At 34.2% G+C, this 22,152-nt stretch overlaps 1 protein-coding gene and 1 long non-coding RNA gene across 6 annotated transcripts in view; both read left to right on the top strand.

The window, feature by feature from the left end:
- Positions 1-22,152, top strand: part of LOC143232478 (muscleblind-like protein 1) — a 167,844-nt gene that overhangs the window by 105,021 nt on the left and 40,671 nt on the right. The window lies entirely within an intron of this gene.
- On the top strand, positions 6-10,026 carry LOC143232479 (uncharacterized). The gene is made up of 2 exons (XR_013017559.1): positions 6-4,531; positions 8,277-10,026. It is a non-coding gene; the product is annotated as an uncharacterized LOC143232479 (long non-coding RNA).

The raw sequence follows: 22,152 nt of genomic DNA, 5'->3' as shown, positions 1-22,152 counted from the left end.
ATGATCAAAAATATGTTTAATTAAAGATTTTGAAGTGACAATATTAAAACTGGAACTTTGTTTTCAGTATTGGAATTTGATTAAATGTCATTAGAAGAATAAAAAGAAAGTAAAAGCAATCTTTACAGCGGGAAAAAAAATACTACTCGTTTGTATAGGCCATAAGAAAGTAATTTATATCAACCATATTAATCAGAATAGGGCGACGTTTGTAGGATTTTTTTGTGAAAAAGAATAACTCACAATGATAGAATGGCAACAATAATATTATTGATTATAATTTTCTGAACTCTATGCATATTTTAGAAGGAAAGGTTTTTTTTTTTAATGTTACAAAACCTTGGACTGTTTGGGACGCACTGTGGTATCAGTAAAAAGGTGTGATTATGATACTTACAATAACAAAGGGAATGAAGTTTGTGTGAACAATTCCACGTAAAGTCGCTCTTTTTTATAACTTGAAATTTCTAAGCTCATGTTTCAACATTTTTTTCAAATATATATTTGAATCATTTATTATGATTAAGGCACTCGACTCGTAATCCGAGGGTCGCGGGTTCGAATTCCCGTCACACCAAACATGCTCGCTCTTTCAGCCGTAGGGGCGTTAAAAAGTGACAATCAGTTCCACTATTCGTTGGTAAAATAGCAGCTCAAGAGTTGGCGGTGGGTGGTTATGACTAGCTGCCTTCCCTCTAGTCTTACACAGCTAAATTAGGGACGGCAAGCGCAAATAGCCTTCGTGTAGCTTTGCGCGAAATTCCAAACAAACTATTATGATTAAATGCGCTAACAGGGCAAAATTCATGGTGGTGGGTGACCATAATTCTTATCCAGTCTGTATTAAACCAAGAAATTAATTAGTTCCAGTTTATTGTTTCGGACAGGCAACTATTACATGGCCCACGTAATAGCATATACATACAATTATGAGACGGTTCCTACATATGAAAATGAATTTCTTAAAAACTACATGAAGCGTCCAAAATGTTACAATATGATTCCAAATACATCATACCCACACATATGTATGTAGAAAAAATAATAGTGACAGGGTGAAAATCCTTTGTCACTGGTAAAAGGGTGGAAACAAAGAAAAAGTTACATTTTGGATTCTCAGCTGTTATACAACTGATTCATTGCAATGAAGTATCATTATGGTAACTAGTGTTATTCGTTTTAATTATTTTCTTCTGCTTATATTACATTTGTGAACATACCTGCTAGGCCTGAGCTGTATATGGGTAGTTTGTGCTAGTAACTGGTATTGTTAATTTTATACTATTTTATCCTGCTTATATTTTAATAAATATGTGAACCTACCTGCTAGTACTGAAAGTTGTATGAATAGTTTGCCTCTTGAATGAAGGAAGATTTTTGGAAAACATCCTTAATGAATGGGCTATCTGTGTTCTGCCCACAACACGTATCAAAACCCGGTTTCTAGCTTTTTTTTAAGTCCGCAGGCATACCGCTGTGTCACTGGGTGTCTAGTTCTTTGTAACTTGTACTATGGGCTAATGAATAATTAATTGATGTCGTGGCACTGTTTAGCGTGTTTAAATATTGATTTATTATGTGATTTCAAGTCCTGTACCAAAGAATTCGACGAACTACTGTCCAAAGAGGACTTCAATATTGAAATACAAAGTGGTGAAAATTTATCTTCCTCTATTATCAGGTGACTCCACGTTTATATTTTACGCTTGTTTTGAACAATGAATCTTTAAGTCAACTGGATTTCCTGTGTAATTTTTTTGCAACAAAGTAGGGTCCACACGAGATTCAGAATCTGCAAGAGCAACATCTGAAAAAAATTTCTGTGGCTTTGCTGTGGAAACAGCTGTCATAGTGGTTTTCTATTTCCCCAATGTTGACCACTCTCATTTTGTTAGTCATGATTGTCCTTCGACGATTCTGTGAACTATAATATTTCTATTATAGCATTTGACATTTTCATTATCTCCAACGGAATTTCTTCTCTAATCTCTTTTACTGCTAGATTTCTCTACAACTGGTATCCCGTCGTGGTTGTATTCACTGGTTGGCGTCGAACATTTTGCTACCTTACATTACAAGTCAGCATTTAATCGTATACTTCTAACATCTGTCCTTCGAGATATGTCTGATCTTGAAAATATTTTGCTGGTTGTCCTGACGGTTCCCGATGATTACTGTCTTTGCGGGAAGCTATATAGATGTATTATAATAAAACGCTATGACCTCAGGCAGACTCAGTAAAAATTATTTCCTTCTACATTCTACAAAGAAAAAAAGTAAATGAATAGCTTTACCTCCCCAGTTGTTTTCAGTTTAGGGTTAACTATTACCATCTGATTCCTCATATACCAGTGAGTGTTATATAAAACTAGTAAGAGACTTGAATAATTTTCCCTGCGTGCCTCCCAGGTGTGTAATATTGTACTTGTGTTGTGGTTCACTCAATAGGTTCGTTTTTAAACTGTTCTACTTTAACTTATCCAAGTACCTTTGCATTTGAGCAAGTTTCTGTTCTATTTTCTATTGGCTCAGCATGGCCAGGTTCTTAGGGCGCTCGGCTCCTAATCGTAGGTACGAAAGTTCGAATCCCCGTCACATCAAACATGCTCGCCCTTTCGATCTTTATAATATAGCGCTCAGTCCCATTATTCGTTAATAAAAGAGTAGCCCAAGAGTTGGCGATGGGTGATGATGACTAGCTGCCTTATCTCTAGTATTACACTGCTAAACTAGAGACGGTTAGCGCAGATAGCTCTAGTGTAGCTTTGCGCGAAATTCAAACAAACAAACAAACTGTTTTCTATTGTCACATTCGACTTCACTCATTCTATTCCACTACCGCGAAAACATACTCCGCACACTGTTCTATAAACATGATGTTTAAATGCCGTTACTCGATAAAAAAAAAAAAGGAGTATGTGATATATTGACAACCAGTACTGTTGACTAGCTGCCTTACCTCTGGGATATCAGTTCAAAAGTAGAGAAGGATAGCGCAGATAACCCTTGTGAAGTTGTGGGCGAGTATCCTGAAACAAGTAATCGTAGATAATTCACTGCACCTTGTTATCCAAGATTCGAACTTGGGCGTATTATTCAAAAGTGCTAAAATGTATATGATTCGAAACTATTTAAGGCATGACATTTTTTTTTATAATTTTAATGAATAATTATCTCTTTTAGGTGAATAATTTAAACGTTTCTATGGGTTTGTAAAAAAACAACAACAAAAAACTCGTTTTCCTGTGTATCGACGAATAATAAATTCTAAATAACGTTAATGCATCAGCGGTATGTCCGAGGGCTTAGTACACAAAAAATCGAGTTTCAGTACCTGCTGTAAGAGAAATGTAGCTTTGTGAGTAACAGCAAAATAACTAATAGAAGGCCCAGCATGGTCAAGGCACTCGAGTCGTAAACTGAGGGTCGCGGGTTTGAAACCCCATCGGATCAAACATGCTCGCCCTTTCAGTCGTGGGGGCGTTATAATGTGACGGTCAATCCCACTGTTCGTTGGTAAAAGAGTAGCCCAAGAGTTGGCGGTGGGTGGTGATGACTTGCTGCCTTCTCTCTAGTCTTACACTGCTAAATTAGAGACGACAAGCGTAGATAGCCCTCTTGTAGCTTTGCGCAAAATTAAAAAATAAACAAACAGTATTGTAACAGTCAAGTGTTAAACAATTATCGAATGTCACTAGATTTTGTGATATTTGCGAAGTTTTAGGATATTGTGAGTATTTATCTAATATGGCTGAATGTTGTCATGTCTGTTAATTGTTATAGTTTGGGTAATACATCTCGACCATGATGAATATTGTGATATCTACTCAGCGTGAATAGATATTATGGCTAATACGTTTAAAACATTATAAGACGTTAAGGGTAGTATAGTACCTGAATGGTGTAACTTAATGCCATAGAAGAACTTGTCAAGTGTAACCAGATGCTGTAACTGTCAAATGTGACTGGAGATTCTGTGTAGTATTTACAGCATGTTATGATTCCTGTTAAAGGGTTACTGGACATTGCAGTTTGTAGTTTTAGATTGAGTCTACATATGGAATGTGAATTGAATGTTAAGATGCTGGAGGTATCATCTGTCAAGTATAGCTTTATTTTATACCTGGCAAGTTTGTTTGTTTAGAATTAAGCACATACTACACAATGGACCATTTGTGCTCTGCCCACCACGGCTATTGAAACCCGGTTTTTAACGGTTTGAGTCCACAGACATACCGCTAAATTGACAAATACTAAGAAGTTTGTGAATACCAAATACTGAGAAACTTATGGGTCATACTTGTGAACCATGACTAAATTTCTTGTTATTTGTCGAGCATTAAGGATGTTGCGACCAATGCCTAACGAAGGTGACTACATTTTGAAACAACTGTATAAATATAGTAAGTAAAAATTAGGGTTTTGTGCAAGGAAGTAGTTTTACTCTGGATCACAAATATAGTCCACGTTTACGAGTGGAACGACAGTCGAAGAAGATTTTTTTTTTGTGAAACTTAACTAAAATGTCCATGTGAGTGAAAGTTATTTTTTAAAACTTAACTAAAATGTGCATGTAAGTGAGTTAGTTTTTACACAATATTTAGTCGCGTATAATTTTGAATTTCGGTTAAGTTTATTTCTAAAAGTAATGGTATTCTTTATTGTATAACTTAATTTATAAAATGTGTTGTTTTTCTATGAATTTCACGGTCATCGAATGTTTTTATGAGGTCGTTTCAGTCGATTAAACAGAAGGTACTCAGTCGTAAAGTAATGTTCATGTTTCTGTTGTGATCAAAATATATTTTTTGTGAAGGAATTGACATACATATATCCGTGCTTGTATATGACACCTGAAATATATATTTCGTTCAGAGTTATTTAAAACGTTTAATATACTATTAGAAGATACTGGTTCTTTATTACTGCTGTAGACAGTGAGCTATAATTTAAAAACAGCCCGAGATAATTATCAACTTCTCGACATAGCTTCGTTAGGTTGTGTTTCCTCTTTAGAAAGAATGTCATGCGAATAACATGTTGTTCATAATTATATGCGTCTAACTGTAATTTTTATCTGTTGAAAGGACAGAAGGAAGTGTGTCACAAGGAGAGTTACGCGTATAAAAAATGGAACGGGTTTTCGTTCCAGTATATATTTTTTATGTTTACCATATTATCTTTGCATTGATTGAACTCTGCGGTTCCTCCAGATGGTGCTATTATTTGATCTTAGGATGACTGTCAAAAGTTGCTATTCATAAAGACAATACAATTTGGTATGCCCTATTATAGCATCATTTTGTAGTATTTAGTGTATATATATATATATATATATATATATAACTTAATAAAGTTAGTGTTATGTGGTATAGTGCAGTATAGTCGCATTCTGCATTACTTAGTATATTTTGCGTGTTAAAGACAATGTAATGTGCTATTTTATTACAGCAGCTTTCCGTAGTTGTTAGTGTATCGTGAATATAAGGACAGTTCAGTCTGGCACAGTTTTAATTAACTCAATTTTTGTAGTTTTGACTCACTTATTTTAACACTATGTTATTATGTTATGAGTCCAGTATGGGTGATTTTTTCGGTGGATTTCTGTTTTAAATTGTGTATCGGTTCTTGTAATTAACCTCAAAATTACCTCTACCGAAAAATCACCCATGCAGGACTATACATTCCTTTGGACTCAGCACATGAAACAAAAACTCAACATACTAAGAAACCAAATAAACACAGCCATAAAACTCTGCTCACCAGATAATATTAACGATGAATTAGACACAATAAATCAAAACTTCATCAACATCAATAAGTTTCCTCCACAAACCGTAGAAAACATTAGACGCAAACACCTAGACAGAAAGCAAAATCAACCAACTAAAGTAAATACAGCTCACGAATCAAAAAATTACGAAACCATATACTGCTGTATTCCATATATTCCCGACATCAGCAGAAAAATAACCAACATTTGGTAAAAACTAGTAACAAAATATGACATTCCAGTTAATACCAAATTTATTCAAAAACCAGGCACAAAACTGAGGTCTATACTATGTAAAAACTATACTGACAAACACCACACCAACATTATTTATAAAATACAATGTGATAACTGCCACGACTTCTATATTGGAGAAACAAGTAGAAAAATGGAAACCAGATTTAAAGAACATAAAAAGTCACCTTCACACGTTTTCGAACACTGCAAGTCAAATAAACACAGCATAACCATAGAAAACACTCAAATACTAAATAAAGAAACAAACATAAACAAACGCAAAATTAAAGAAGCCTTACTTATACAACAACTTAAGCCCAAAATAAACCAATACAAAGGAACACTTTTATATCTATGTTAAAAAATAATATAATAAATAATAATAATATAAAATTATATATTCACACATCTAAGCCCACCCTCTACATTCCGACACTCAGTTACACAACACCTTTTAAACATGTGGTCAGCTTCCGGTCAGTTACCTCTCTCTTTCTTTGTGAACCTAATGATGACCGAAAAGGTCGAAACTTTGTTCACTCCTCTACGTAAAAAAAAAAAAAAAAAAAAAATTCTCAACCCAAACGAGCCGTTTTTACAAATATATTAGAATATTACGCTATTTACTTTAATATTTGTGAAAACAAACAAACAAAAGCAACAGATTATATATATGGTGGTAGTTTTTGTAACCACAACACTGAATGTTATAACAGTTGCTCTAACGTTAACTAGTGGAGAAGAGAACAACGCAGCATGTAGGGGTATAACTCTAACTCAAAATGCTGTAATAGTTGCTATAATCCTCCTGAAGGAAAGAATGATAAGGCATTTCATAGTAGTTTTTGTAACCATAAAAAAAAAACATGCTCTCTTTCCTAATATACCGCTCATTCTCTCTGGTTATTTTTGTAACAACATGTAATCCGTGTCTTAGTAATTCAAAATGCTCAACAGAATGTTGTAGCAACTTCTATAATGTTCATCAACGAAAATGCAACAGTGCATGTTGAGGTAGTTTTTGTAACCACAACACAACGTTATAACAGTTGCTCTAATGTTAACTAGTGAGAAAGAGAACAATGCAGCGTGTTGGGGTAGCTTTTGTAACAACAACGCAGAACGTTATAACAGTTGCTCTAACGTTAACTAGTGAAGACGAGAACAATGCAGCGTGTTGAGGTAGTTTTTGTAACAATAACGCAGAACGTTGAAACAGTTGCTCTAACGTTACCTAGTGAAGACGAGAACAATGCAGCATGTTGGTGTAGTTTTTGTAACAACAACGCAGAACGTTATAACAGTTGCTCAAACGTTGACTAGTGAATAAAAGAACAATGCAGCATGTTGGGATAGTTTTTGTAACAACAACGCAGAACGTTATCACAACTGCTCTAACGTTAACCAGTGAAGACAAGAACAATGCAACATGTTGGGGTAGTTTTTTAACAACAACTCAAAATGTTTCAGCCACTGCTTAATGTTCGTGAAGAAGGCACAATAATACGGTATACTGAGATGTTTTTGTAATTGCAACATAATGTTGTAGCTGCCACAACTTTTGAGAAGAAGAGGTGGCTGTTTCATATGTAATACACTTTTCATAGCTTTATAATTATCAATAAAAAATAATTAAATGAATAACGTTGGCACGAGATGTCGTTAGATGTTTTATTCAGTCCAAATAAGTATACTATATGGTTAGTTTTGATACCTATTGAGATTTTTTGTATTTGTTTGTTTATGAAGAATATTTGGCTATTTAATGCTTTATATTTTGTTACTGTATGTGACATTCACGTTCATCTTTGTTCATAGTAGTAACAAGTTAATGTCAAATTATTAAATAATTTGTTCTTTATGAATACGTAAAATTTAGTAGTTTACTGAAATGTCTGTATTTAAGAAATTAGGAATAATTCAAGGGTTGTTTAAAGTAATAAAAAACATGAACTTAAATTAGAGAAAACCTAAAAACATTGTTTTGTATACATATCAGGAAGTGAGAGGTTACATATTTTTAGAAATAATGTTTTGAAACGTCATTACTTTAAACCAAAAAGAGAACGCTACGAGCCACAGATTAAAGCAAGATGTTAAGTTTTGTCAGAGATACTTAAGTCTGTTCTTAGGAAGAGAGAGAAGTGAAAAGATGTCAGGCATCGAGTTTTTGTATTTAAAGAAAAGTTAAAGTGTTAAACATTAAGCGTTGATAAACAGAGATAAAAAGTGCGATATTTCTGATTAGGTTTTGTTCTTCAAATAGAAACCTCATTCTAAAAGTACAAAGCTAGACGCACTTTTGAAGATCGGTTAGAAGTTTATCAGCATTGAGATACAACAGAAATCGGGTGGAAAAAGAAAGACTTGAATAAATAGAGGTGAACAGAATTTAGCTGATTACCTGGGCGATGGAGTTTTATTGTAACTATGCATTTTTAGGTAGTATCACGAAACTATTCAAAAAAATTATTATCTTACATCTATTTTAAAGAGGAATCAGATGCAGGTAATATATTTTTAGATTGGACGGAAGTTTTACCGTACGTTATTGTTAACTATATCTAGCTACTCATTTGAGCATTCGCTACACGAAGGATAACGTATAGGGAGGAAAACGTCAAAACCTGACCTCACAGTCACTAGGTAAACACACTGTCTCGTGCAGCCTCTCTCATCAGACGTATCGATCGGCTAGCGACGGATTGTTCGCCGGGGCGTGTCTTGATCACGTGCTAAGTTGGCGCTCGTGCGCTAACTATTCGACCTGCGACGTAGTAGCGGAATCATGCAATTTAATAAGGCCGTGTCACGTGAGGCTGCTTCCTAACGCTGTATTATTTTCATGTCTGGTTTTGTACACTCGCAAGGGCGGCTCTTTCTTATTATTCATTTTATATGCAATAGCCTTTTTCAGTTACAAAATTATATTTATAATAAAAATAGTAAATTAGGCGTGATAACTCGGATGAGAGTTTCAATAGATGTTTTATAAACAGCAAACTACGCAGAAGTTCTGAAAGTTTAGTATTTTATGTTATATGTGTTTATATGAAATATGTTCAGTGTGTTGTTTATGTATGAAAATTACATTTAGGTGTTTATAGGTAACATTTTTCTATTGGTTTCTTTAGGGTCGGGCATGGCCTAACAGTTAGCGTACACGGACTCTGTGTTTATGTTTCGAGTCTCATTGCTGGAAAATACTTGCGCACTTTAGGGTCTTGAGCATTTTACAAGAGAGACAGTCAAATTATACTCTTCGGTCAGACAAGAGACAGTGGTGGGTGCATTTCTCTACTAGCGTATGAGTTCAAAAATAGTGAGGACTCACAACAGTAGAAACCGGGTTTCGGTACCCGTTGTAGGCAGAGCACACTTAATCCATTATTCATTCAAAACAAAGAAACAAAAGTAGTGATGACCTCTAAATTAGAATTCATATAAAAACAACTACAAAGAAACGAATCTGCATCACCTTTAAATTTTCACTGATGACTCAGTGTGCGTTTGGGAGCGTTATATAGTCCAAAAGACGACCAAAACAAACATTATTCAAATAAGAACAATATTTCGTTGCTTACTTTTTGTTTTGTTTATAAATAATTGATATTTTACTGTGTACTTTGCTTATGCTTATTTTAATATTTATTTTACGTTTATGAATACTATTTGTTCATTGTTTATTGATAGCGATTGGATATTTACTTTTTTTTTGTTATATAGTTTCTATGTAATTTGATTTAACCTTATTCACTATAGTAACAAGTTAGTGCCAAACATCACCAAACTGCATCTAAGTCCAACATAAACAATTACTTTAAAGAAACCAATCCAAGTTAATAACGTTGGCACACAGTGTTGCTAGATATTTTCTTAAATGTACATTCCAAGTACAATGTAGGGTTAGTTCTCTTATGTAGTTGTTGTTATTTTCTCTCTCTCTTGTGCAGTTTTTTTTTCGAGTAGAGGTTTATTCTGTATCTATTACACAGAATAAATATATTCTTTGCTCATTTTGTGAAGTCTTTCACCTTTGTGTGTCTATTGTGGAAAAAGAATTCCAGCTGAATTCTCTCTGAACGTCACATTTCAACAAGTATGAACAATTTACTTGGTACACAAACAGTTTATCTTGTAGAGCCCTCTGGGAGTAAAGTTATCTACGTTGTTTACCAACGTTCTCGATAGTATCAACGCCATAGAAGGTAACTAGAACTAGGAATTCGTCTTTTCTCCGTAGATGTGTAAACAGCGTTAGGACTGTTCATCACCGATGGTCCACGTCAGCACATCGGAAAGACACGGTATACAGTCGCTTAGCAACAAGACGTTGCTTCAGAATAACCACAGCCTCGAGCCTATAAAATCTAGTAGAGAACGAACAACATAATGAATGTATTTGATAACTTAGGAAGAGTTAAAATAACAAGAGCATTTTAAAGTAATAAATAGGCAGGTTTTATCATCTTCTGTTGCTGTTATTAACCTTCATAATGGTAACTTAGAGTAAGCAACAAAATTCTAAATCTCGTGCATGAAACATAAAGGTGGTTTAATGATCATGTTATGCCTTGGATACACGGTGTGGTTGTGATTAAACATGGCTCGTAATGTCTACCGGCAACATGAGGTAGTAACACCTAAATTCGTAACAACTTTTACTAATTCCATTAAGTCGTATTATTTTTCAGCAAAAAACGGCTCAGGGGCGTATCTGACACCACAGAGCATATATGTGTGTGGGGGGGAGTTGTTCAAAAGCAGTTATCAACCCCTCCCATACACACACATGAAGCATTTAGCCAAGTGGACATTTTAAAAGATTTTTGAATATTGTAGGTCCCGTCCCCACCAGACCTCCTGGCTACGCCCCTAGGTTAAACCGTCGGAAACATCTTGTAAGGCAATTTTATTAAATTATTAATTATTTTAATTTGTTAGTGCGTATTTTATTTATGAGTTACTACCTCAAATCATGACTAACCTCAATAACCCAGCGATTTTTGTGACCCAGTTAGGAAGAGGGTGAGGAGTTCTATTCTAATATATTTCAAATCTGGTATCTCGTTCTGTTTTTACTTTGTATACTCAAATACATATTATAATTATTATTTTAAGCTAATCGTAAAATTAAAATATATTCATATTTTACTCTCTGCCTTTGAATCGCGATCAACAGTTTGTGAACTGTTGTCCTTTGCCATGAACTTGTTAATTTGCTTCAATTGTGGGGCCTTGCATGGCCTAGCGCGTTAAGGCGTGCGCTTCGTAATCTGAGGGTCGCGGGTTCGCGCCCGAGTCGCGCCAAACATGCTCGCCCTCCCAGCCGTGGAAGCGTTATAATGTTACGGTCAATCCCACTTTTCGTTGGTAAAAGAGTAGCCCAAGAGTTGGCGGTGGGTGGTGATGACTAGCTGCCTTCTCTCTAGTCTTACACTGCTAAATTAGGGACGGCTAGCACAGATAGCCCTCGAGTAGCTTTGTGCGAAATTCCAAAACAAACAAACAAACAAATTTGCTTCAGTTGTATGTCGTACAAATCATATTCATTTCGCAGATTTCTGAGAAGTTTTGAGAGAAAAATGTACCAATGTGTGTTTCTAATTGTGGACTTCAGTTTAAATCACGTTGCATGGTTAGATTTGTTCTGGTATTTAAATATTTGAACAGTAAATAAATCAACTTTAAAATAGTAATCAGTTGGGTTTTACTAAGAATTATTATTCTGTTTCTTCCCCCTCTCTTTTTAACACATTTTCCCAGCTAAAATTTATATGTTTGTTTGCAGTTAAGCACAAAGCTACATATGGAGCAAGTTATATGTACTCTGCTCACCACGGGAATTAAAACCAAGTTTCTAGCCTTGTAAGTCCGCAGACATTCAGCTGTGCTACTGGAAATCCCCTGTTAAAGAACAATGTGCTGTAATATATGCACGCACACACACATACACACATATATATATATATTCAATTAACTTTGAAACGCTTAGGCCTTTCGAAGTTTTATGGGCTTACGTTAATTTCCATGTATGAATTTTTCGAGAACGATCTCAGTGGCCAGAAATGTAAAAGTATACGTTCATTTGACTCTTTCCTACGTGTGGCCAGGTTGTTATGGCGCTCGACTCGTAACCTGAGGTTTGCGGGTTCGAATTCTCGTCATACTAAACGTGCTTGCCCTTTCAGACGTGGAGGCGTTATAATGTTACGGTCAGTCCCACTATTCGTTGGTAAAAGAGTAGCTCAAGAGTTGGCGGTGGGTGGTGATGACCAGTTGCCTTCCCTCTAGTCTTACACTGCTAAATTAGGGACAATTGTTATTGTTCAAACTACGACAACTGATAATGCGTGCTTTCTCATTTACACGAATCATAAACAGTAAAGGATAATCATAATTTGTATATTCTACTTATGATATTAGACAAAACAAGCGTCATCTGACTAATTATATGATTTATTATAAAAACATTCTTTCTTGGAATCTATGTCCACGAATGTACATTTGGTACTACCGAAAAATGTGAAGTAGATAGAAACTAAAATAACATAACGAGACGTCAATGGAATATTAAACAGTGCATGTATCAAAATATTTAAGAATTGAGTGCTTTGTAATTTTCTAGTTTACACGAAAACTAAATAATTGTCAAAATCATTATGATATTTAATCGTTTGTAATTATTTTAAAGGTCTAGAATAAGGCATCATAAAACGTTTGGTAGAAACAGGAACCGCTTCAAAAGAGAATGTGGTAAAAACGGAATAAACATTACTAAGTCATCGCTTTTTTTAGGTTAGTTTTAACTTCTTCTAGAAATATTAAATATTTAATGAAACTCCTATAGAAACACGTTTCTTCGGATTATTTTAATAAATCAGAGTCAGAAACAGGGAAATGGTGTGCTTATTGTCCTTTAGTTCAACAAGCTTAAGTGATTGGTTGGTTTGGTGTTTTATGGCGCAAAGCAGCTTGGCTATCTGCGCCAAACTTAAGTGAACGAAGGTATACTCAATAATATTTGTTTATTCACATTTGAATTTAACATATTGCAAAGTATTGCTACAGTTGATAAGACTGGTGTATTTCCAACACCTAACACAACAACAACAAAAAAAGTCATAAAGTGGTTCTAAACTTTCCACGCCTCATTTTTAAGGTAGTTTCTGCCTGCCATTTACTTAAAGCATATCAAATTCGATCACACACCTGTCAAGCTATTGTTAAAGTTTAGATAATGGACCTGATACAGTATAAATAAATAAGAAAATACATTAAACCTTATTTTGTATTCTTTATAAGAGAATATTCCAGGCGAAAAATACATACAGATATGCATATTAATTATTTCGTTTGCGTTTGAAAAACCGCCTATTTGTTGTTTTAATTATTATGAATTATGCATATTATAATTGTTATGTAAATATTACTTCTGTTTAATGTTACTGTGAAGGGTATTTTACTCAAATAATCGTACTATAGTCCACCTGAGAGAATATTTTTATGTTTGTTGTTTCTTAATACTTGTTTCATATTTATTATTGCTATTCCAGTATCAATGTTGACTGTTTCGCTTCTCCGTTTTGTTCATTTTTACTAAACTGAATTTAGCACTAATTCCTAGTTATGAACCCAATAACATGACTTTTTATGTGAAATCGTAGCATTTCATATTGTTGAGGGTCGTAACTAAAAGTAGAAAGAACTGCAGTGACATTATGTTTTAAGAAATGTATTTATAATTATTTTGTTTATGGATAAAATTAAATGTACCAAAAACGTTGCTTATAATTGTTCTAAGTTCAAATACTATTGCTTATGCATTGTAAATTAAAAGAGAAACATTTAATGGAAGCCTACTTTGTTTATTTGTTGTGTTTTTCACATGTTCAAGGCCATGTTGTTTACACTAAAGATGCTCTCAAATTGAGCAGTCTTGTTTGGAATGTTGGGTTAAAAAAAATTACAAAGTTGTTGGGCGAGTTTTTGTTGAATAAACCATAACGCAGTCAGCATATGTGAGAATGTTAAATTAATTGAACAGATGTAAAATCTGATGCATAACATTTTTTGTTGTTTTTGTGTGATGAACTCAATCCTCTTAAACTTCAAAAGTAAAATTTATTTGCCAGCAAACCATGCAGATTTGGTATATTATTTTGAAAAGATTAAATAAAAAATATATGAAGATACAATAACTGGAACGATACTATATACTTATAAACCTAAATAAAAATATAAATTAAAAAATGAAAATAAAAAAGTAATACTGAATATAAATAATTGCTATGAGTCAGGTAATTATCTGTGCGTTTACTGCCATCTAACGGATATTAATATAACCAACCCTGTTACTGCTAAACATCTGTTTACCTGTCTTCATTACAAATTTAGAACATTATTCGTCACTGTACTTGCTCGTACAAAACCGAAAAGAAACTCAAAGTATCTCCAACAGAAAAGCGTGTGCGTCACTTTGAAAGGCAAAGAAAGAAAACGCGGAAGTGGTTTAGACAAATTTTTCCAACACTACGAAGAGGGAGTCACAGCGTGTGCTATTCTGGCGACCTTTTTCTTCCTTTCTTCCCGCCCTTCTAATTCATCTAGGACCCCATATTCCTCTGCAACGGTTCATGTTCCACTTGTCTTTCTGCATAATATGTGTGTTTGTCGGAGGATGGGGGGTAGATTGGATCTGTATAACATTTATTTTGTTACGATCTTATGTAGCACCCACCTATATAACTATATTATATATTTATTAGCTTGTGTGCCCCATTGTGCACAAAGAGGGCTTGGTAAATTGTAACAGAACCTAGAAAAGACTGTTTTTGTTTGTTTGTTTACTTAGCCATATTAAATGCAATAAGTTTTAATGGGTACAAATGTTTAATTATGTTTGAGTATTTGTAGGTTTGTTGTTTTTTTTAATTTCGCGCAAAGCTATACAAGGGCTATTTGCGCTAGCCGTCCCTAATTTAGCAGTGTAAGACTAGAGGGAAAGCAGCTAGTCATCACCACCCACCGCCAACTCTTGGACTACTCTTTTACCAACGAATAGTGGGATTGACGATCACATTATAACGCCCCCACGGCTAAAAGGACGAGCACGTTTGGTGCGACGGGGATTCGAACCCGCGACCCTCAGATTACGAGTCGAATGCCTTAACCCACCTGGCCATGCCGGGCCTATATTTGAGTAATGATGTAAAGCATCCTATCAAAACGAGAATAACAACGGTGATTGTATCAAAGGAACTTTAGGCTGTGCTGGCTATGAAGTCGTTATGGGCTACATTTTTATATCCTGGGCAGATGTTATCCACAAAAATGTTAAATTCAAAACAACTATATATTTTTACTGGTTACAATATTTAATAGTGCCATTTAACGAAATTATTTTGAATTTCAGTAGTTACGTTCTGTTGGTAACTATGTAGATATGATTTGTTTTATAGCTTAGAATTCTTAAGAACTTGCCTCAATTCGCACAACCAGCTTCATTGTATTGTAATCAGATTTTGACCTTACACAGTATCATCTAAACCATGTGTTTTGTGGGTTTTTTAATTTTTTTGTTTTTGGCTAGTGGAAAAAGTCTGAACGTCACGTGTTGAGCGCGTAGCAAATAAGTACAAGAAACAATTTGGACAACGTGAAAATAAAAGTTAGACCAGAGGTTGGTGAAAAATTATTAGGTGTGTTATATTGCTTGTTTGATTATTGGGCTATCGTGTTTGTTACTCGTTGTGCAAGCTCGACCCTGCTTTATAACGATAATGCTTTGCTATACAAAATAATAATATTTTTAAGTTTATATTTATTACCTTTTTATATTATAGCCATTAGACAGGGCTTAGGTTGTTACGATTTTCATGTAAGTCCAAATGGAGGGTCAGCATTTGTTGAGAAATGTATAGCTTTTTGAATGTTTCCAATTTGTTCATAAGCTCGAAACATAATAACAGTAGCAAATTAAAGAAAAAACAACTTGTATAAACCACATTCCTTTTAAATTAGATGATTTTATACATAAATCCAGACTTACATGTTTTATTACTTGATTCAGTAATAATTGTAAAAAGGTGACCTAAACTTGACTAATCTAACATCATTTTAGTACAATGGATAATTAGTACTGTTCTGTGAATTCTATTTTCTAACACTTTTTTATTATTTCCTTTCAAAATATTGTATAACTCGCTTGTTTTTATCCCTTGACAATAACTAAGAGTGTTTTCTGATTGGTGATGACGCTAGGAGATGCAACAAGCAAAATAGATATCGGGTCTTGGCAGAAGTGATTGGTGTCTTGAACATACTAATGTTACAGGAAATGACGTAGAAACTCCCCAAGAACAGGAAGGAAGCAAGAGCGGTTTGCTATTGATGATATGATTGATTGTCTGTTCTAGCTAAACCAATAACCCACCCTCCTTTGCAGGCAACTAAAATAAAACGTTTGTGTTTGCTCTAGTCCTCTAATTAATAAAATGTTATTTTGCCTTGTCGTGTTACTTTCCCATGCCAGCTGTGCCTTATGATCGACGTAACAGGGCCCATCGTTCTTCTAATAAGAAAGAAAACTTATCCCAAGAGCTAGTGTATTAATTAAACAGTGTCATATCTTATTTTTGGCTACGAATGCTAATAAATCACTCTTCTAATAATGTGAAAATATTTTAACGTCTTGTTTTGTGCTGAAAATAACACACAAAAAAGATCAGAACTGATGCCCAAAATATCTTCCGCTCTATTTGTTTTTTACATCCTTGTGATTGGAGAAGAAGTCATATAATTCAAACCAATCCTGAATCTTACTTTTTGCAAATTGTGTGCGTGTGTGTATCTTTACTTTGATGCGTTTGTGTACAGTTTATTTATTATTATTGTGTAAGGAATTTTTACAGGTATCCACGAATAACACACGAAACAAGCTACTTGCTCGTAGATAAATCAGTTTTCTTGTGCATTGAAGAGGGTTGACGTTCCTTACTTCTGTGACCATAGTAGAAAAAACTGGGAACATAAATCATATCGATTGTGTATAAATAATCTCAATTGAATTAGGGACGTCGCCAAGAGAAGGTTCGTGTGTACTCCAGTTTAGAGCACAAGTAAACATGAATTTCACGAGTAGCCATATCTACTTTCAGACTTATAGAAAAAAAAACAATATCTTTTGCACAGTCATAACGCATTCAACCGTACTGAAAAGTCAGTCAGTTGTCCCGTTTCTCAGTACAACGTAACTAGGCAAGAATTATGCTGTTCCACATCGTAGTAACCATACTATAAAATCACGTTTTGACCATACTGTTTACATATATATGTACATACGCTTCAGAAAGTTGTGCTTTTTGTTCACATTTACATACTCCTAGCCAGTTAAAAAAATCAGTACGGTAGTTAAACTGAAGGGCTTGACTCACAACTTATCTACCTTATATAATACAGTAAAAAAAATACTTAATAAAAAGGAATGTACATATGTATAATTATTTAACTGGTAAATAAAATCCAGTTTAGTTTTCAAGCTTGCATGGATATCTACTTCAGTATAACTTGTTTGTTTGTTTTTGAAATTCGCGCAAAGCTACAGGAGGGCTATCTGCGCTAGTCGTTCCTAATTTAGCAGTGTAAGACTAGAGAGAAGGCAGCTAGTCATCACCACCCATTGTCAACTCTTGGGCTACTCTTTTGCCAACGAATAGTGGGATTGTTCGTAACATTATAACGTCCCCATGGCTGAAAGGGCGAGCATGTGTGTGTAATGGGGATTCGAACCCGCGACCCTTGGATTACGAGTCGAGTGCCTTAACTGCCGGGCCCACTATAACTTGTTCTTAAAGTTTTCATCATAAAACATACAGTTTTGCCATACATATAGAAAAAAGCGAAGAAAAGAAACATCCGCCCCCCTAAAAGTTATGGAGACACTAATGTAGATGTTCAAACAAATGTGAACATTTTACATGTAAGAAAAGGATATTATATTATAAAGTATTATTAAATACTTCATGTATTTAACTATTCGCGAAAAATGGGTTTTATGTACCTTTGTCATTCGAACCTTACCTGTGTCAGTTAACTTCCGAACGATCAGATTAAAGCTTGCTGTTTCTTTTGCCTTAGCTAACTTATGTAGCAGTATAAGAGTAGAGAGAATGCAGCTAAACATCACCACCCACCGCCAACTCTTGGACTACCATTTTACTAACGAATAATAGGATTGCCCATGACTTTATAACTCCCCACGGCTGAAAGGGCGAGCACGTTCGGTGTGATAGGGATTCGAACCCGCGACTCTCAGATTACGAGTCGAGCGTCCTAACCACCTGGTCATACCAAACCCAATAATTCAGTGAACAATAATTGAATGCATGATTTGCAAACATTTTACTGACAACAATATTTACCAAGTTATTCAAAAACACTCAATAAATTTTACTGCATAAGGCTGTTTTGATTAATCATTCTAAGACACTTATGTTATAGTGAACTTTACAATTAACCAACCCACCTCACTAAAACAACTTTTTATGAACGTAGGATGTGTTAGTATTAACCGCATTCTACAGAAAATAACTGAATAAAAATGAAAGTGATTTTGTGCTTTCATGGAAGTAAAATTATAATGCATAAACTACACCCAAAAAGTGTGACCCTCCTACAAAAGAAACAAAAAACGATTTCATATTCACAACAAAAATATGGAAATCATCAGTATTAAATAGTAATATTTTAAATGAACTATCCATCATTCAAAGTATAGATTTAATAGCGTTTGTATAAACTTGGAAGTATTACTGTCTTAATATAAATGATTTTTTTTCATGTATGTCTACCGTTGAGTCAACGGTATGTTTAAAGACTTGTAACCCTAACAGTACACACCTGCGATTGACACAGCAGAAAGACCAATATGGTTTTTCTGTAAAAGTAATAAATTTGATGTATTAATTGCTGGTTTAATTTTTAGTTTTGAGCTATGTGGGCAACTTCCTTCGACCAGAAGTCAATGATACGGGATTTTATTATATTTATAAGCTAGGTGGAGTACCCGTCCCTCCACGAAAGTTATGTAAAATCATAATTAATGAAACGTTATCTTAGGACATGAAAAATTGCTTCCTTTATAAGTAATTATAAAAACGAGAAAACACCCATAAAAACTGCAAAACACAAAATAAGAAACTGCAAGGTTTCAAGTATTCCCATACAGACCCAACAAACCTTCATGCCAAATTTGGTGAAAATCCATCGAAAGGGGAGTGAAGTCGTGTTAAAAAAACGAAAAAGTGCTTTAAAAAATCGCGAATCACACCTTCATATCTTTAAGTATGTAGTAGGAAATGAACTTTTATCTGTTCTAAATTTATCACGTTTAGATTATAAAGTCTTACGCTATCAACAAGGATCGTGACATGATTGGTAGAGCGTTAGTATGAATAAGATATCAACAGAAGATATTTAATGGTCTCTATGTGATGAATACCACATGCTGAATATAAGTTAAAACAATAATGAAGCTGTCAAATAATGCATTAATATACGTAATTTATTAAACGTTTTGATAAGTCTCAAAATGAGCTGTTATGTAACGTAACAGGATACTTGCTTTGGTAAGCACAATAAAATATTTTTTGCAGTACACGATAACATAAGTGCTTTTGGAAATTAATCTCTTATTAAATGCACATTTACACGATTTGGTTAGACTGAGAATGAATTTATTAAGAAATGCTTTAGTATACGCTGATTTGAACTTCATTTAAAAAAAAAAGCGTAGTAAGTGTGTCATTTCCACAAGCCCAACCTTAAATGAATTAAAACATAATAAGGAATCTAATCATGTATGTACTCATCTATTCTATAATTTAAAAGCTTTGAAGAAGTACTGATTCGTATTTCTGTTACCACAGTTGACCAGCAAGAGAATTGCCATGTGTGGTATGCAAAGCATATTTTAGTTTTTCTTTTTCCTTACTTAATAAGGTGAATGTTTTATTTTTACCTTGGGTTTTCTAAATTTTTCTCACATGAACGTTTCTATCTACGTACGTAATTTGAAAATATAACGTTGGTTCGTTTGTTTGTTTTTAATTTCGCGCAAAGCTATCTGCGCTAGCCGTCCCTAATTTAGTAGTGTAAGACTAGAGAGAAGACAGCTAGTCATCACTACCCATATAACATTGGCCAAAGACTGAGATTAAGCTTCTTTCACTCTGGCTAAGCATACTGAAAAGAAGAAAGAAACGAACCCTCCTACTAAAATTATGGCTATACTAATGTAAATTTTCAAACATATGTGAACATTTTACATGTAAGAAAAGAGGGTCATCCCCTTATGCTTTCTACTGGGAAAGATAGTTGTATAGTTGAAGGACTGTATGTAGGAAAGGCAGTTGTTTTCCACCAACATGTCCGATGTTTGCTTAAGAATATATGTTTTGCTATAAGAATGGCTATCAGCGATGTGGATATCGTATGCGTAGTCAGAGGGATAGCATTGTAGAATCTTGTATCTTTCTTAATGTAGAACAAGTTTTTAAGTTACAAGTCATCAGTGCAAAAATAAAAATAAAGAGATTTTAAACAGTAACACTGTATAATGTCCAGTGTACTCGTTTGCCTTTGTTAATAAAGATGAATTTTCACTTTGCTTTTACACTGTTTTTTCTTTTTTCAAACTTAGAGTAAGGGGATTCAGATTCAATTGTTTTATATATTTCCTGGTGGTACTTAAGCTATTTTGATGCTATTCATAATTCTGAGGTTATCAGTGCATCTGAGAGGCTAAAAGTACTGTGAAATCAGTTTACTTTTGCAGTTACGAGAAATGGCTTTATAACAGGGTTTGAAGACTAAACTAATTTTTTTAATATTGTGATATAAATTTGGAGATTAAATTTTTGGAGCTTGCATCATACAAGTTCGTTAGAATTGGTAATCGTACCTTTAGTATGGTTGAAAGTTAAAAATATATCTAAAGTAACAAGATTTTCACGACCAAGAAAGTGTTGAGAATTAATTATCTTGGTATTTTTGTCCATTATTTATTCTGATTTAACATTTTCTCGTTATGTTCTGTGGTTACCCACTATGATGAATGGGTAGTCGATTAGAACAGGAACGACTCTTATCTTATTGGACAACGTCTGAATCATAGGTAAATGCTGAAATTGTAAACAAAAGATATTAAATTATATAGTAAAATGTCTACTTTAAATAAAATTATAATAAATATTTAATGTGTACGTATATATATATATATACACACACACACACACACACACACTGACTCGATGATAAAAATCTTTAAATATTTCAGGACTTACATTTGAATAAAGACAAAGTAATCTTAATTAAAGTTTGATAAAAAGTCAAATTTATATGACTTTTTAGTACGTATTTTACTGTTGCTCCCATAATTACTATCAAATGAAAGTGGCCTTTTCTAAGAACTGAGCATCCGCCCACTTGTTTGCCGTGAGCTTGTAACCCATGAAGATAACGAGAGGATCCTGGTGGTGGAGTGTTTCCTGGGTTATATGCTTGATTTATTGCCACACCTCACACTGACCTTCAATTTCAGTAGACAGGAGGCCCAGTGGGTGGCTTCCTCATTGTCAGTAATGGCTGGGATTAACTGAATACCAGTATCGTTCATCTTCAGTGAATATTATGGATATCACATCTGTTGCAGGTGCTAGACGGTAGTGTATTGTACTCACAAAATACTGCTATTGTTATATTGTTGAAACATGGCGGTTGGGTTAAGTGGGCACAATTTCTTTTTTTTTCTTTGCACAAAAAACACCAAACAACTGAAAAGATGAAAATAACGTGGTCGTAACTAGATCACTCCGTTATTGTAGCACCATTCTTGGAATTTTTTATATTTTGGTTTGTAATTTCAAATTCTTCATCAGAAACATGTGCTTAGAGTTTACCAACTCTCTGAAGTTGGTGTAGAAACTATTATTTGAGGATCCACTGATCTAAAGATCTCAAACTCGTGACATTGAATTCTGCAGCTATCGGGGAAATACTCTATCAGGTTACTCCCAGTGATAATTAGAATTTCTCCATAGGAATTACAGTCAAAATAAATATTCTTAACATTCTCAAACTGA

This window comes from Tachypleus tridentatus, chromosome 11 (genome assembly GCF_004210375.1).
Source record: "Tachypleus tridentatus isolate NWPU-2018 chromosome 11, ASM421037v1, whole genome shotgun sequence".
Classification (NCBI taxonomy): domain Eukaryota; kingdom Metazoa; phylum Arthropoda; class Merostomata; order Xiphosura; family Limulidae; genus Tachypleus; species Tachypleus tridentatus.
Note: the sequence above shows the minus strand (reverse complement) of the source record. Positions and strands in the feature narration are given on the sequence as shown.